Source organism: Sylvia atricapilla, chromosome 2 (assembly GCF_009819655.1).
Source record: "Sylvia atricapilla isolate bSylAtr1 chromosome 2, bSylAtr1.pri, whole genome shotgun sequence".
In the NCBI taxonomy this organism is placed as follows: Eukaryota; Metazoa; Chordata; class Aves; order Passeriformes; family Sylviidae; genus Sylvia; species Sylvia atricapilla.
The window spans coordinates 107,552,018-107,566,284 of record NC_089141.1 but is presented as its reverse complement, the minus strand read 5'-3'; positions in this window follow the sequence as shown (position 1 = coordinate 107,566,284).

The window sequence follows — 14,267 nt, the reverse complement described above, 5'->3', positions numbered from 1 at the left end:
CCCCTAGTTTATATTACATCCAATAAGCTGTATTCCAAACCAGCCATTCCAAACCATTCAGACAGGGGGACAAGGTCAGGGAGTGCTGCAGGCTGAGGGCTGCCTTCACTTGGTGTCCACAGGGAACAACCTAACAGGATCCCTGTCATGATCAGGAGCCCTCAGGGGAGTGGAGGAACAAAGACAGCTACATTCCTCTCCACCTCTGTGTGTACTTTGGTGTGCCCCTTTTGGGGAAAGCCTTTTCTTCCTTTTTTTTTTTTTTTTTTTTTTGGTGTGTTTTTTTTTTTTTTGGTTTTTTGTCCTTTCTCTGCAAGATGTACATGACAAGAGGCTTTTAACTAAACGGTTGGAAGTCTCTATTTGTCTGGGGGACTGTGAGATTTTCATTTAACTCATTAAATGAGTGAAATTTTCAGCCACTTGACTGACAAGGGTGTTTGGGGAGAAGGAAAGCCTTATCTCCTGGAACAATCTGATGAATTTACCATCAGAATGACTGAGATGTAGATCCACACGTATGGGAACTCCTTTCTGCCTAATAAATAATGCTGTCTCACTTGCCCTACCAGGGCAATGGGAGAACTCGTTAATTACTGAGTCTGAATAGGCTGGAAATCAGATGTTAGTTAAATACTAACTCTTCTTATCTTGTAAAGCAAAAGGCTATGTTTGGTTTGAAGTTGGTGTGGTTTTTTGGTAAAAGCACAACCAGGATTTTTTTCCTGTGATGAGGTTATTCACATAGCTACTCGAGGCAGGTATAAATCATCTGGGCTGTGCGTGGAACAGGAGAAATCCACTCTATGCAAAATGAATGTTGGGCTGGCCCAGCAGAAGCAGTGCACGTAGCAAAGGTGAAGTGCACAGTCTTAGGGGGAAGTCGTGTGCCTGCCCACCTGGTAAATTTATGTCTTTCACCTCTAGAACTTCAATTCATGCACAGTGTGAGGTTGTAAGTGAAATGAATTTATTGATGCCAGTTCATTCCCTAATGGGCAACAGTTCATGTCACAAAATCAGCACAGATAATTTGTCATGATTGGAAGACTCTTGTAACGAGAGGCTCCGGTGTGCAGGGCTATGGAGGAATTAGTTGCTGGCCCCTGCGAGACGTGGCAGAGCTTGATAGAGAAGCCCATGCTCCAACAGAGGAAACAGAGGTAATAACTAACCCTCCCTCCCAGCCCCTCACCCCCTTGTGAACTGCATCAGAGAAAGTTCCTGTGCTGCAAGTTCAACAGTAATGAAAAACAGGCCTCCCTCACATTATACCTCATCCTAGGATGGGAATGAGCTGCAGTGGTTATGTTAGATCAACACTAAAGTCAGTGGGAAAACAACACCAGCAGGGCAGAACAGAGGCAACAGACTGTGTTTGCAGCTGTGCCAAGAGGGAAACGTCACCTGATGACCCCTAAGGGTTTACTGCAGGGGAGACCCTGCTGACATCTCTGGTGGGTCTTGACGCTGTTCCAGGCAGCACTCTCTGTCTCCCAGCTTAGCCTGGGGAAACTGGTCTTTCAGTCCCCTCTTTGGCCTCCCTTTCCATCCCTGGGGATAAAGCAGCCAGGAGATGCTGACGCATGCTGCAGACTCTCAAAGGGAGGAATGCTTCAGAGCTGCCTTCAAGTATTTCCCCTCAACTCAGATCCTCAAAATCCACCGACTGATCTGTATCAAATTGCCTGGGAGTGCCTGTGAGCAGCATTTTGGATCACTGCCTGCAGTGAGTGAAAACTCCTTGTTCTGTCTAGGACACAGTGGTCACCCCAGTGTCACTGCCCACACAGTGTCAGGCTGGAGCTGGATCTGCCGGGATGAGCAGGGCAGCACGAGGACAATCACATCAGCTAAGCTCCTTGGATAGCTTGAACTGGGACAGCCTTTCTTGTGCCTCCTCCCAACCAGTGCACAGCCATGTGGTTGTGACCACGTGTGCCCTAGAGCCAGGGTGGCCGGGGTGATTCTTCATGACACAGCCTGGTGGAGGCAGGGCAGGGATCTGTGACTCCAGGATGCTGTTTGTTGTCCCACTGACTGTTCAATTCCCAGCAAGTGAGTGACCTTTCGAGGTGAAGTCACTCTGGTAAAGATGCAGTAGAAAAAAGTAAAAAAAAAAAAGAGAAATGATCATTAGGTACCTGATCAACTGATTTTCTGGAAAGTTAAAATGTGCTGGGAAAGAAAGAGTGAAATGCACATTCCACCTTACATCTTTGACTCCAGGGCTCTGCCTGACCCAGGGAAGAGAAACATTACAGGAGAAAAAAAAAATCCTGTAAGATGCCCAGTCTGCTGTTACCAAAAGCTGTTCATAGAAGAGATGATTAGAAACTGCTCTTCCTGTGTCCTGGGAAATTCTGTATTCAAAAATGAAGGAAACAATAAAATAAAAAACCCAGCCAAGGAAACAAGCCTCAATCAAATTTGATTCCAAAGGAGAAGGAAAACACATAAAGATGGAAATCTGTGTCTCTATTGCAGGGTTGAAGTAGGAATTCCCTGAGACTTCACAGAGTAGGCTGGCTGTCTGCTGCTCTCTCCAGAGCACTAACAGGGCTCAAAGGCTGGCCAGGAGGTCCAGCAGCCAGGAAGCTTTGGGAAGTCCCTCTGCTAAGGAGCCAGGAGACTGGGCCTTGGCAGACTCTATCCCCTGCCTGCCATCTCCTCACTAGCCTGCCAGGTGGGCTGCTGGGCGGGGAGGTAGGGATGCTTTCAAAAATTGCTTGGCAAGGAGGATGTCATTCTGCATCTGCCTAGTTTCTGGGACGATCTCATCAAAACTGACACGTTTCCAGTGTAATTCCATGCCAGTGTATTAGATTTTGCAATGCCAGAGGAGCACGCCAGAAAATTGCTGACCGGCTGTCCTGTGCACACTGAGAGCCAGCAGCTCTCAGCTGCAGCCCCGACCATCTGCCCAACAAGCAGCTACAGAAACCTGGGGGGAAAGCTCTCCCACTCCAACAGCAAAGTTCCCACAGCATTCACCACTGACTTCTTCAGGTGTGGGGAATGCAGTGCTGGCCATTTTGGGAAGCCTTTAGCACTGACTTCAGGAGTGGGCAGTTGTCTTGGGTTATGTAACCAACAAAAATGTTTATTCTATTCCATCTGTTGAAACTGGTTGGGGAGGCGTTTTCTTTACCTCTTGTAACTCCAGGAGGGACGGGGCAGGTGCCTTCTGGTAATGGGCCTGCTGTTAAAACCAGGTGGAACAATGCTCCTGATCTCTTTCCACCCTCCATGGGGATATCTGCTGTTAATGGGCCATTAAGGCTCACCAATGAAATGACACATTACAACATCCCATTGTGAGATGCTCCACCCAGGGGGGGGAGCCAGACTTTCCTACCTAGATAAAAAACCGAGATGTAGGAACATCAGTGTTGCCACTGGATTCCCGAAGGAAGACAGGACCCATCTCACCATCACTGGACCCTTTTCTACAGGATCATTTCTACTCCAACAGAACCACATCTGCCACTCCAGGAGGACTTGCTTTGGACTGCTTCCAACACCCTGACCAACAGGGTGTCAGGTTGTATTTCTGACTCTGTCAGGGTTTCTAGGATTTTTTGTTTGGTTGGTTTTTTGCACTACTACATTTGTATTCTTAGTATTTCTTGTAAAGAACTGTTATTCCCAAATCTTTGCCTGAAAAGCCTTTAATTGCAAAATTATAATAATTTGGAAGTGGGAGGGGGATTTACATTCTCCATTCCAAGGGAAACTCCAGCTATCCTGGATGATAGGTGTCTTCCCAAACCAAGGCAGCAGTGCAGTGCTGGTGATTTTGGGAAGCCTTTAACACTGGCTTTAGGTGTGGGCAATGCTGTGGATTTTGGGAAGCCAGTCACAGCCCAGAATGATGCCCTCCGAGCCACTGTATGCAGGGGTGGCTGTTGGGCTTTACTTTATGACTGCTCCTCTAGATAGGCCCTGGGCCTGACTGTTGACCCAGGTTCATTTCCAAGCCCTCCCCTATCAATCAGACATGCACATATACTGTTCCAGTAATGAATCAAGCTGCCTTGTTCTTGGCCTCAATCAATCAAGCAGGACTGTGTGCCACATAAACATTCATCTAGCTTGGAAATAACAGGTAAAAACAGCCCCAAGCACAGCCTGCAGGAAGCAACTCCCCATTGCAGCTGTTCATCAGGGAGCAGAAATTGTTTGGTGTGCAGGGGTGTGTCAGAGGCATGAGGCAGCAATTAAAGATGGCGTGGAAAATTATTCAAGCTCAAATACTTTCTAATAAAAATGTGTGAAGAGAAATGTAATGCTATTGGCATGGAAAATTCAGAAGGTATAAAAAGCTCAGACTCTGTGGAATTCTACCCAGTTATAGAAAAGCAAGAACATGTGTTCTGCTTTTAAGCCTGTTTGAGAAAACCAAACTGTCAGAGTTAACCAGGGCATCTTCAAGCCACTAGCTGGAAATGGGCTGCCCAGATAATCTGTGTAACCACAAATTTCTGCTAAGGTTTCTTAAAGATATTGGGAAAAAGAGCCGTGCAGCCAGAGCAGAGGTGTTCCCTGGTCCTGGAACGTGTCAGGGTGATGAGCCACCATGTAACCTGACAAAGACTGATCTACAAGATACAGCAGAAAATCCTTATTAGGCACCAGCCTGCTTATCAAGCAACTCAACAAGCTCTCCTGAATCACTGCATGGAAACTTAGCAGAAAATGGATCTTTGTGAACACTGCTTTTCTCTCCCAGCTGTGCTGAGCTGACCATTCAGGATGCAAAAGAAAAAAAAGCAATCTGCACTCAGTGCTTGCTTCAGACCCAACCCAACCCATCTTTATCAGCCCCTTCCAGATGTTCTTGCAGCTGTATCGTCTCACCATCGCCTCAATTCGATGTGGCACCAAGGCAAATTAAGGGCTACATTTTTGTAGGCCTTGATGATGCTCTGTGCTCTGTCTGCTCCAGCTCGTTTCTCAGCCTGTTTTTACACACTAGTGTCTTCAATTACTTTTCCAAATGAAAGGGAGTCATGGTACTTTAATTAAACATTTAATTGAAGGGAGAGGAAAAAAAAAAAAAAAAAGAGGGAGGGAGGCAGCTGATGTTTGCCAACGAGGAAAGGATAACGGTGAGAGATTGCTGCTTCTGAATGAAACCTCACAATGCTGCTCTCTGCAGCAAGAGGCACCCTGGGCTGGGGCTCATGTATCAAAGTACAACTCAGCTCCTATTCAATTAATGTGTCTGTTTCAATGAGAAGCTTTTGTAAAGCATTGTTGGAAATGGTTTCTAATTTTCCCTTCAGTTTTTTGGCTGGTTTAATTAAACTTACGCCCCCTGAACCCTTGTGTCTCTCCAAAAGTAGACTGGTTATTGACCTAAGGGAGATTTTTTTAATCATTTCCATGTTTCCCTGGCCACCTCCAGTGAATTAGTGAATCCAAATTTTTTTTCTTATTTAAGGTTCATCCAATACCTGTGAGGTGATTCTGTTCACTGCTTCTCGAAGAGCTGGCAAAAACATGTATCATCTTTCCTTTTCTGAAGCAGCCTGAGATCTGCACCTCTCCAGCCTGGAGTTTCCCCAGATAATAAAGAAGCCATGCAAGCCAGTGCCTCCAGAGCAGAAGCAGGATGTCTTGGCACTCCTTGCCCCTTGCCCAGGGATAGGATTGACTGTGAGAACAAACGCACTCACTTCTATAAATGTTCGTGGGAGTGGATCCTCAGGGTACAAGTTTGTTTTGGGAGTGAGTGACCTGAAGAGGTCTGGTTTTCCACCAGTTTGGGTATCCAGAGCGAGCAAAATCCTGTGGATTTGTTAATGTCTGTGACAGATGGAGTCATAGAGCAGCCTCTGCCTCACCGGAGAATTTGTAAAGTCTCTCTTCAATTGCCTGGTCCAAAAAGACTCAGAGACCTAATTATATTTGGGACATCTCTCTCTCAAATTCAGTGGAAATCTGCTAATAGGCTCTGAAATTATGGGAAGGTTGAATGAACTCACACAAAATTGCAGGAAATTGGAGAAATTTAAAATTTCTACTTTGGAAAGCAGGCTAAAAATGATGTTGAAGCCTGGGTCATATGTCCATCATTCCTGCCACCCCCACATTATTTACCTGTGGGCCTGGATGGATAGAACACAGGACCCATATTCGTCTGACACTGTCACTTCAGGCAGTGATTACCTTTGAAATTTAGGCTCTGTCTGCGTGTTGGAGGATGAGAACTTTCACAAACTTCAGAACACAAAAAGAGGCTGACACAAAGGAAACATCCCTCGGCAGAACATTCCCACTGCACAGTCATCCTCGGTGTCACTGAGGGAGCAGGGGCTGAGGGTAGGAAAAACTGGGCCACTCCAGCAGCAGTGACTCAGGGGGGAAAGAATACAAGCCTGAGATCAGAAAACAGGGAGTGAGTCTGACGAGCAGGGCTGCCTACCCTGTTCTCTTCTCCAAACATTCTGAAAAAATCAGCAGGACAAAAAGTGTTTCTTGGGATGCAGCTGACTAAAAACTCAAGAAGAAAACATTCTTGTCTGCTCACAAAGGACTACGGAGGCTTGCTTCTATCTAGGGCACAAAAACCGGTCCCATTCAGAGCTGAATCCTTGTTGTTACAGGCTCTGTATGGAAAAGCAGTGGAAGTGCATCAAGCTGCTGGATTTCCCACCCCCAGCAGGCAGGAGAGCTGCTCACAGCAGGAGCTAAACACGCTTCTGCTCCTCATCGTGACTGTGCTGTGGATTAGATGCAGATTAACCCAGCGACCTGCCATCCACTCTCATCCGTGCTTAAGAATATAAGCAAAGGGAAGCTGATGATTAGGGAAAAGAACAGGTGAAGTTCAGCTCAAAGTTCAATGTCATTGAACAAAAACATGAATGCCAAAAGCAGAATGGGGCTGGTTTTAGCGTCCATAAGCATGTGCAGAGCCCACGAGGGCTGGGTCACTCTCCCGAGGATTCAGATGAGAGAGATAAAGGAGGGTTCCTGCCTAGACTAAGGTTCCCAGCATGGGAATTCCTGTGGTCTGGATTTGGTTCCATCACCAGCTGGCTCAGGGGCAAGCCACACCACTCCTTCTTGCCATTCTTGCTTTTAGCCACCTGTGAAGTGAAGATACTGAAACACTCTCACCACATGGGGAGGTTCCCTGCTTTGTGCTGTTTGCTCTGAGTGATTGGGGATTTATGTATGCAAAGTGCAGCAGGGAATTCGGAGCAAGCATCAACCAAACTAGCTTGCACAACCACGCCTGAGTGTTGTGCAGGAGGAGGAGACAGACTTGATTTTATCAAGATAGGAATAAACTTAATTTCTAGGACAGTTTCTAATAAAATAAAGGCAATTCTCTCTGGTTTATAACACCTTAATAATCACTGTAGTTGTGACACAGAATCAATCATGCTTTTATTCTGTACTCCTTTTTTAGGGTAGGAAAAGCAAATCTGTTCGAGCAACCCTTAGAATGAAATCCTTTGATATTCATTGTTGTGTTTTCAGGTAACTGAATTCATATTTGCCTAAGAATTTACTCTTTGCATGCACCTTATCCATACTCGAGGAAGACCCAGAGCAGGTGGGGAAGCATGATCAAACAAGATTCCCTGCATGATGCAGAGCAAAGGGGTTGTCTAGCCTGCTGCTGCTTTCCGTATGAATGGATTTTATCCATTGCTGATGTTGTTGCTGTTATTGTTATTATTATTATCCAGAGAAGGGCAGAGTGTAGGAGCTTTGGTGCACCAGAGCCTTGTGTCTCTGTGATGGTGTTTCTGTTTGGGAGAGCAGCAGTCAGGTTGTCCACCAAGAGCATCCCAAATGTTTATTTTATCTTCCTTTTAGGACAGTTGCAGAATATGGCACACTAGAATACATGTTTCAATGTGTCCTCTCGCCTTAAGACACCATTCAGTTTGCAAGCAGTCCTGTGGACATTAGCACTGAAAGGAGCAAAATGCATGGACAGCTGAGAGCTGAGTTGTTTTTCCCTTGGTTTGGGAAGATATTCTCTCTGGTGGGAGGTCTCCAGTGTCCAGCAGGGGCTGAGCACATTCTGCAGCACAGCATCCTGTCCAGTGGCAGCTCTCCTCTCTTCACTATTCCCTATTTTCACAGACCTGTAGGAGCTGAATCACCTAAGCAATCTCTCTGAGCTTTTGCATTTTGTTGGCTTTGGCCAGAGGGTTTCAAAAGTTATTACAGGGAGAATCACACACACGGCGTGCTCACATAAGCCTTTAAAAATCCTGCTGCTGCTATGCTTATTACCATGGATAGTCCCCTTAGCTGAAAAATGAGTCATAATTGTAGAAAACAGCGCAGAATTTGAACCTAAGCCATTAATGCTAATGTAATATATGGTGAGAAAATACTATTAACATTTGGATGGATGAGTTACAATACTCTGATTACCACACATTTGCATTCCTTAGCTTCTGTGTGATTACAACCTCAGCTTTGAAGCTGTGCTACCACAAAGACCTCTTTTGCTGTTTCGATTTGTTTGCTTGGTCTGTGCATATTTAGAGCCAGTGCTGGTTTGCTGTATTAATAATATTGATTGCACAATGATTCCTGCAGTGCCCAGCCAAGGCGACGGAGAGGGAGGACAGATGATCCTAAAGGGGTGAATTCCCACTTAGGAAGGGGAGTTCGGGGGGTTTATGGAGCAGTCACCTCGCTGAACTGTGGCTGTTTAATGGTTCTTTAAAGGCTCACGTCCATGGTAGTGTCCCGATGCTCAGCGGAGAGAGAGCAAAGTTCCTCTAGAGGGCAATTCATTCCATGGATTGCAGCCGCAGCAGGCTCAGGCACCTCCAGGTGCCAAAGAGCCAAACCACCCCAAGGGGACTGGCCTGGCTGCCGGTGCTCAGACTGCATTTCTCTCCAGTCACTCAGCAAAAATATTTCAGCCCACTCACCAGTGTTTTCCTCCAGGTTTTCCCCTATGAATAATTTTTTCTTGTGCCTTTTCCATCAGTGTGAGGAGTGGGAGGATTCCCTTGGTGCTGCCTTGCTGCTTTCTCTGAGACATGGGCTGAGAAAGTTTTCTCCCCAGGCTCCCTAACTGTGAGCAGCAGCAGTGTCAAAAGGCAGCAAGATACATCTACCTACCAAAATAATGGTGGTCCTTCTGGTGCCCTTTGTGCGGCAAAAACGTAAGAAGAGGTCAGATGGGCAAGTGGTGAGGCCAGAGACACCCAAATGTGAAAGATCTGCCAACCTCTGTACTTTTTATTGGTAGGACCTAGAAAACAGCAAGGTAAGTTATAAAACCTCTGAACGTCCTGAGGACTCCCTACTGCACAGCTCTGATGGACTTCCTGCATTCCTACGTACATACATACACTTCCCACATTCTTCATGTGGCTTACAAATTTTCTCTGTGTTTTTGCAATTACAGCCAGCCTGGAGGGTCAGATTCTGCTCCCCTTTAAATTGAGAACAACTTCTCTGAGAGGTAGAGAAGGTGCAAGCAGGAAAGAGTGACTGACTAAGAAGCCCTTGGGCTGTACCTGTGCCTGCAGGACACGGGCAGGGTTAACGCTAATTGCCCTAGTAGAGCTGCAAGTTTGGGGTCCTGCTTACCCTTTGTTTTGGAAAGCAAAATAAACTGTGTTGACAGACTGGAAATGAAGTCAGAGTACACTGTAGCTTTGCAGAGAAGGGTGCTTTCTACCCATGCAAAGCAAAACACATGGAGACTCACACAGGGAGAGCTGAAGGCAATATCATGATGGTCTGCCCCAGCCTTGGACCTGACCAGGGGACAACTCTTACTTTTGGGTTAGTATATAGAAATGTGTGTGTGAGAGGAGGAGGGAGGAGGCAATTCTGTAACCAGTATTTATACTGCAGTTTTATATTAATGGCAAGTTGTCTTAATCGTGGGACAGGTGTTCCTTTTTATTCTCATTCTTGCAGCAGAATAAATGAATGAAATTAAAAAATGAGTAAGAACTTGAGCCTTCACATAATGAATATTGTGGATAAGAGCCTCCTGTAAATTACATTCTGGACGCCCAACAGGTAAAGTCTCATATATTACTGGGGTACTCATGTGTCTTTTCAAGGCTGTCCTACAGCAAAACCCTGAAAAGTCAGCACACCTTCTGCAGGTTGGAGAGAGTCTGATGGAGGAGGAAGAACAGCAGAGTCATTAGGGAATATCATTAGAGGCTTAAGAGCTAATGATCCAAAGCACATTGACATTAATGTGACTCCTTTTTTTGGACTTGAGGCACCAGGGCATGTGAATCCTTGCTCGTGATATTTAACATGTCTGGTTTTTGTGCACTATCTATTTTGCACCAGGAAAGTGATTTTTTTTACCCCTCTGTAGAGTAAAAAGCAAACAAACAATCCCCTTGTGCTGAACAAATCAAGTCCTAGCACTGGAGACAAGATTTCTTAGAATTCCTCCCATCATAAAATCTGCTGCTTCATTTCTTCCCTATGTTTATAAAGGCAGTAAGCAGTTCTATTAAAATTAATAGAAATACTCACAGCCATATGATTAAACTTTGCCTGCCTGGCCAGTGGAGGGAAAAGCCAAGGCCAAATTTTCCCTATGTTTTTGCAATACTTTAACTTTTTCATCATGTTTTTCCTTCTGTCACAATTCAGCCACAAAGTGCTATTGTCATTGGCCTAGCTTGAAAATGAAAACATCCTCCTCGGGGGGCACTGTTTCAGCCCTCAGAGGGGAGGAGGGCTGAGGAAACAGCTGGAGTCTCACTGAACAGGGCCATGCAGGGATTCCTGTGAGGGACTCAGTGCCTTGTAACTCCGTGTTAAGATTTACTCTTTGCTTGAAGGAACAGTCCCTGTGCATTCATTCTGACCTGATAATGGCTGTGTAACAATCCGGGATACTACTTATTTACGCTGCTCCCTGACAGCTTAAAAATTCATTAATGTCTCAGCGATAAATTCTGAGCAGACTTCCCTGAAGAGATGAAAAACGGGGGACACCAGCTAATGAATTATCAGGCAAATACTCTGGAAGGAGGACCTGGCACTCCCCTTCCTGTGGCTGAATGCAAAGGGGCTCAGCTTCTAGGTTTCATTTTTTATTTCTGTTTTTTTTCTGCAGAATGTGGGAGTAACGGAGGCAAGCTCCCCATCTGGCACACACGGTCCATATGGCAGCCATACGATCTCCTCCCCTGCATTTCAGAGACTTCTGAACTGGAAGGGCAGCCCTGTCTGAAACCCAGCATGGGCTACACGAGTAACTTCCCATCCTGTTCTCCCATCCTGTTCCCATCCTGTTCTCCCTCCCTCCTGAGCAACTTCTTTCACGGTGACAATTTACATACGGTGGTTTTACAGTGTGGACTAGGATGCCCCAGGGACTGATTTAAGACTCACAAATCCATTTCAGAGCCTTTGTGCTGAGAAGATGGTGTGGCAGATTCAATATGCAGCTGTGCTCATCTAAATCCGGAGGTGCTTTGGGGGAACAAAACCCTCCAGATTTACCTCGGTGCAAGACAGAAAAATAAAATCACCTGCCTGGACTCATAGCCACTGTACCTCAGTGAAAAATACCTTGCACACAAAATTCACAGTGCTTTTTAGCTAAAGGTAGATGACAAGCCTGCCACTATATATGCAAATACTGCAGAATGCAGGAGATCAAACAACAAACATACCTTTTGCTGCTAAGTTACCTTTCCTTTCTCAAAAAGTGGCAAATGTAGAAAAAAAAATGAAAGCTGGACCAAATTTTGTCCTTGTAATTTCTATGATAAAGTTATGCCAGGTATTTTCCCACACAGTTCTTTGCTGTGGGTTGCATGCATGGATGAATGACCCCCACATAAGCCACATTCATTTTTAAGTTTACTGAAAGTGAAATTGAAACACAGTTCAGAAAACACTGACAATGTAGAACTAAGAATCTGACTGAAGGAAAATATTTTAATTAAAGTCATAGAACACTTTTTAGTCTTAGTTACACAGAAATACTGAAAAGATGGACTGGCAAAGGCCTTTCTCAGCACACCCTTCCCAGAATTACTGTGCAGGGAGGACCTAAAGCATCATCCTGTCGGAGGCTGAGACAGCTGAGAGAGGGGAATAGAATTCCTTGCCTCTATCACCTTCTAACAGGCAATTAAATTTATTTAAACCTTGATGATTAATTTTATTTAAACTCTGATTTCTTTTTGCTATATAGGAATATGAAACTGTGCCCTGATATTAATAATAAATGAGCGGGGAAAAAAAAGTTGAAATAATCACGATGAGCACATTCATTTTCATGCATACAATTGTTTCAATTTCAATCTCAAAATGAAAATGAAAATGAGAGGAAATCGAGATTTCCTCCAGCCATACTCTCCTCTATACCCCAGGGCTGCAGGGAAAGGCTGATCTGCAGGTGTGGGATGAATGGATCACTTCCCTCGGTACCAAGCAGTTACTTACAGCCAGGTGGAGGACTCTGGGCTTTGCAATGAGGCTATTTAGTCTTTTATCAGTTAATAAGATATGATTTTTTTTTTCTTTTGGGTGTATGGCAAGAATAATTTATATATTTGCTTGTGTGTGTGTCTCTGCGTGTGCCTGTTTTAAAGACAACACTCAGAAGCTGACAGTGCAAAGGAGAATGTGCACCTCTATCTACGAGACTCTGCTCTGGAGCAGGAAGGCTTGAGGCAGTTTCACATGCAGAAGATCACATCAGTTTTCCTCCAGCATCCCTTCTACTCACACAGACAAAATTCTGACAATGGACTTCCGGATTCAAAGCTGTTCTGCACTCAGTTTTGCTCCTTTCTGAAAAGTTGCAACCTGGAATAATCCTGAAATAGCAAACCTTCCAGCAAACCCTTCTACAGTCCTAAGCCAAATACTCAGATTTCAACTGAATCCTCTGAGCTATCCGGGCTTTGTGGAAAAGTTTCATTCAGCTCATGTGACTCCTGTTGGGATCATCTTCCTCCTGTTGGGATAATGGAAAAGATAAACCTAAACTTGGATATCAAGAAACCACAACCACCAAACACATAAAGAAGAGAAATTATTAAATAGGGAAATATTTTAAAAATTTTTCTAGTTCAGATTAAAAAAAACACTCAACAAATTCTTTCAGCAGATGTTTTCTAACAAAATTGCATCTGGAGAATTCTGCCCTTTTAATTTTGCAGACCAATCAGATTCTGTTCACATGTTGGACTCTTCACAGGGATTCAAGCCTCCATCTGAGATGAGCCTAGCACTGATGAAAACACAATCCTACCCTCCCTAGAATGGAGTAGCACAGAGAGCTTGGTGCAGCAGGAAAACAGGAAGACAAGCTGCTCCAGCAGTTCAAAATTAGTTTACATTAGTTCTTCCATCACTGCTATGTAATAGCCTGATTTGACAAACACAAAATCTCTGAGTCAGTGGAAAGCCAAAATGAAAAGCCATTTTCCATAGCTCTGCTATGTACTTAACAAGGTTATATAAGCAGTCATTACCTAGCCCTTAAACTAGCCATTAAGGGTTTTTTTGCCTAAAAAGGGGTAAAGAGGTGTGATGAGTCATCCAGTCTTCCTCCAAATCTTCTTGGCAGTTAAAATTACATACAAGACAAGCTGACATCAGAAAACTGTTTCTACTGATGATTGGCCACAGCCAGTTGTGATTCCCTCTCTTTCCTGCAGAAATTTTTGAATTACTCAGTTCAATAGTGCTCCTGGTGAGGAGTATGGCTTTGGAAACAAGATTGTTCCCCTCTGAATGTCCTTTTGCTCTGTCTCCTGTGAGGGGGCACACATTACCTCTTACTCCTCAAGAGCCTCAGAACACACTGGAAAAATGTCAAAATCAAAAAAAGAAACACCCCAACTTCACATGAACCTCATTTATCTTGTGAGCTTTTCAGAGCAACTCCTGAGGGTCCTTGTACTGTGCAGCAGAACTGTGCCTGACTCCTTTCAACTCTTAAGAAATAAAATGTGTTTAGTAACAGTTTCACTGAAGCCACCCAAACAAATAACTCCACCTGATCCATGAATAAAGCTCCAGAACAGGATCCAGGAGGCCTTCTCTCTGTCCCACTCTGCAGAAGGAACACAGCTTTGGTGTAGAACCCCAATGTGTCTCTCAGGCATTCCCCACCAAAGTGCCTGCTGCAATCCAAGGGGCTTCTCCTCTCTCACCCCTCTTCAAATGGTCATCTGAGAGAGGCAGGAGCAGAAAAATGCTGAATGTTGTCCATCACCTTAGTACAGTAAAATATTGCAGTCTACATAGCTGCAGGAGTCTTGTGCTTCTGC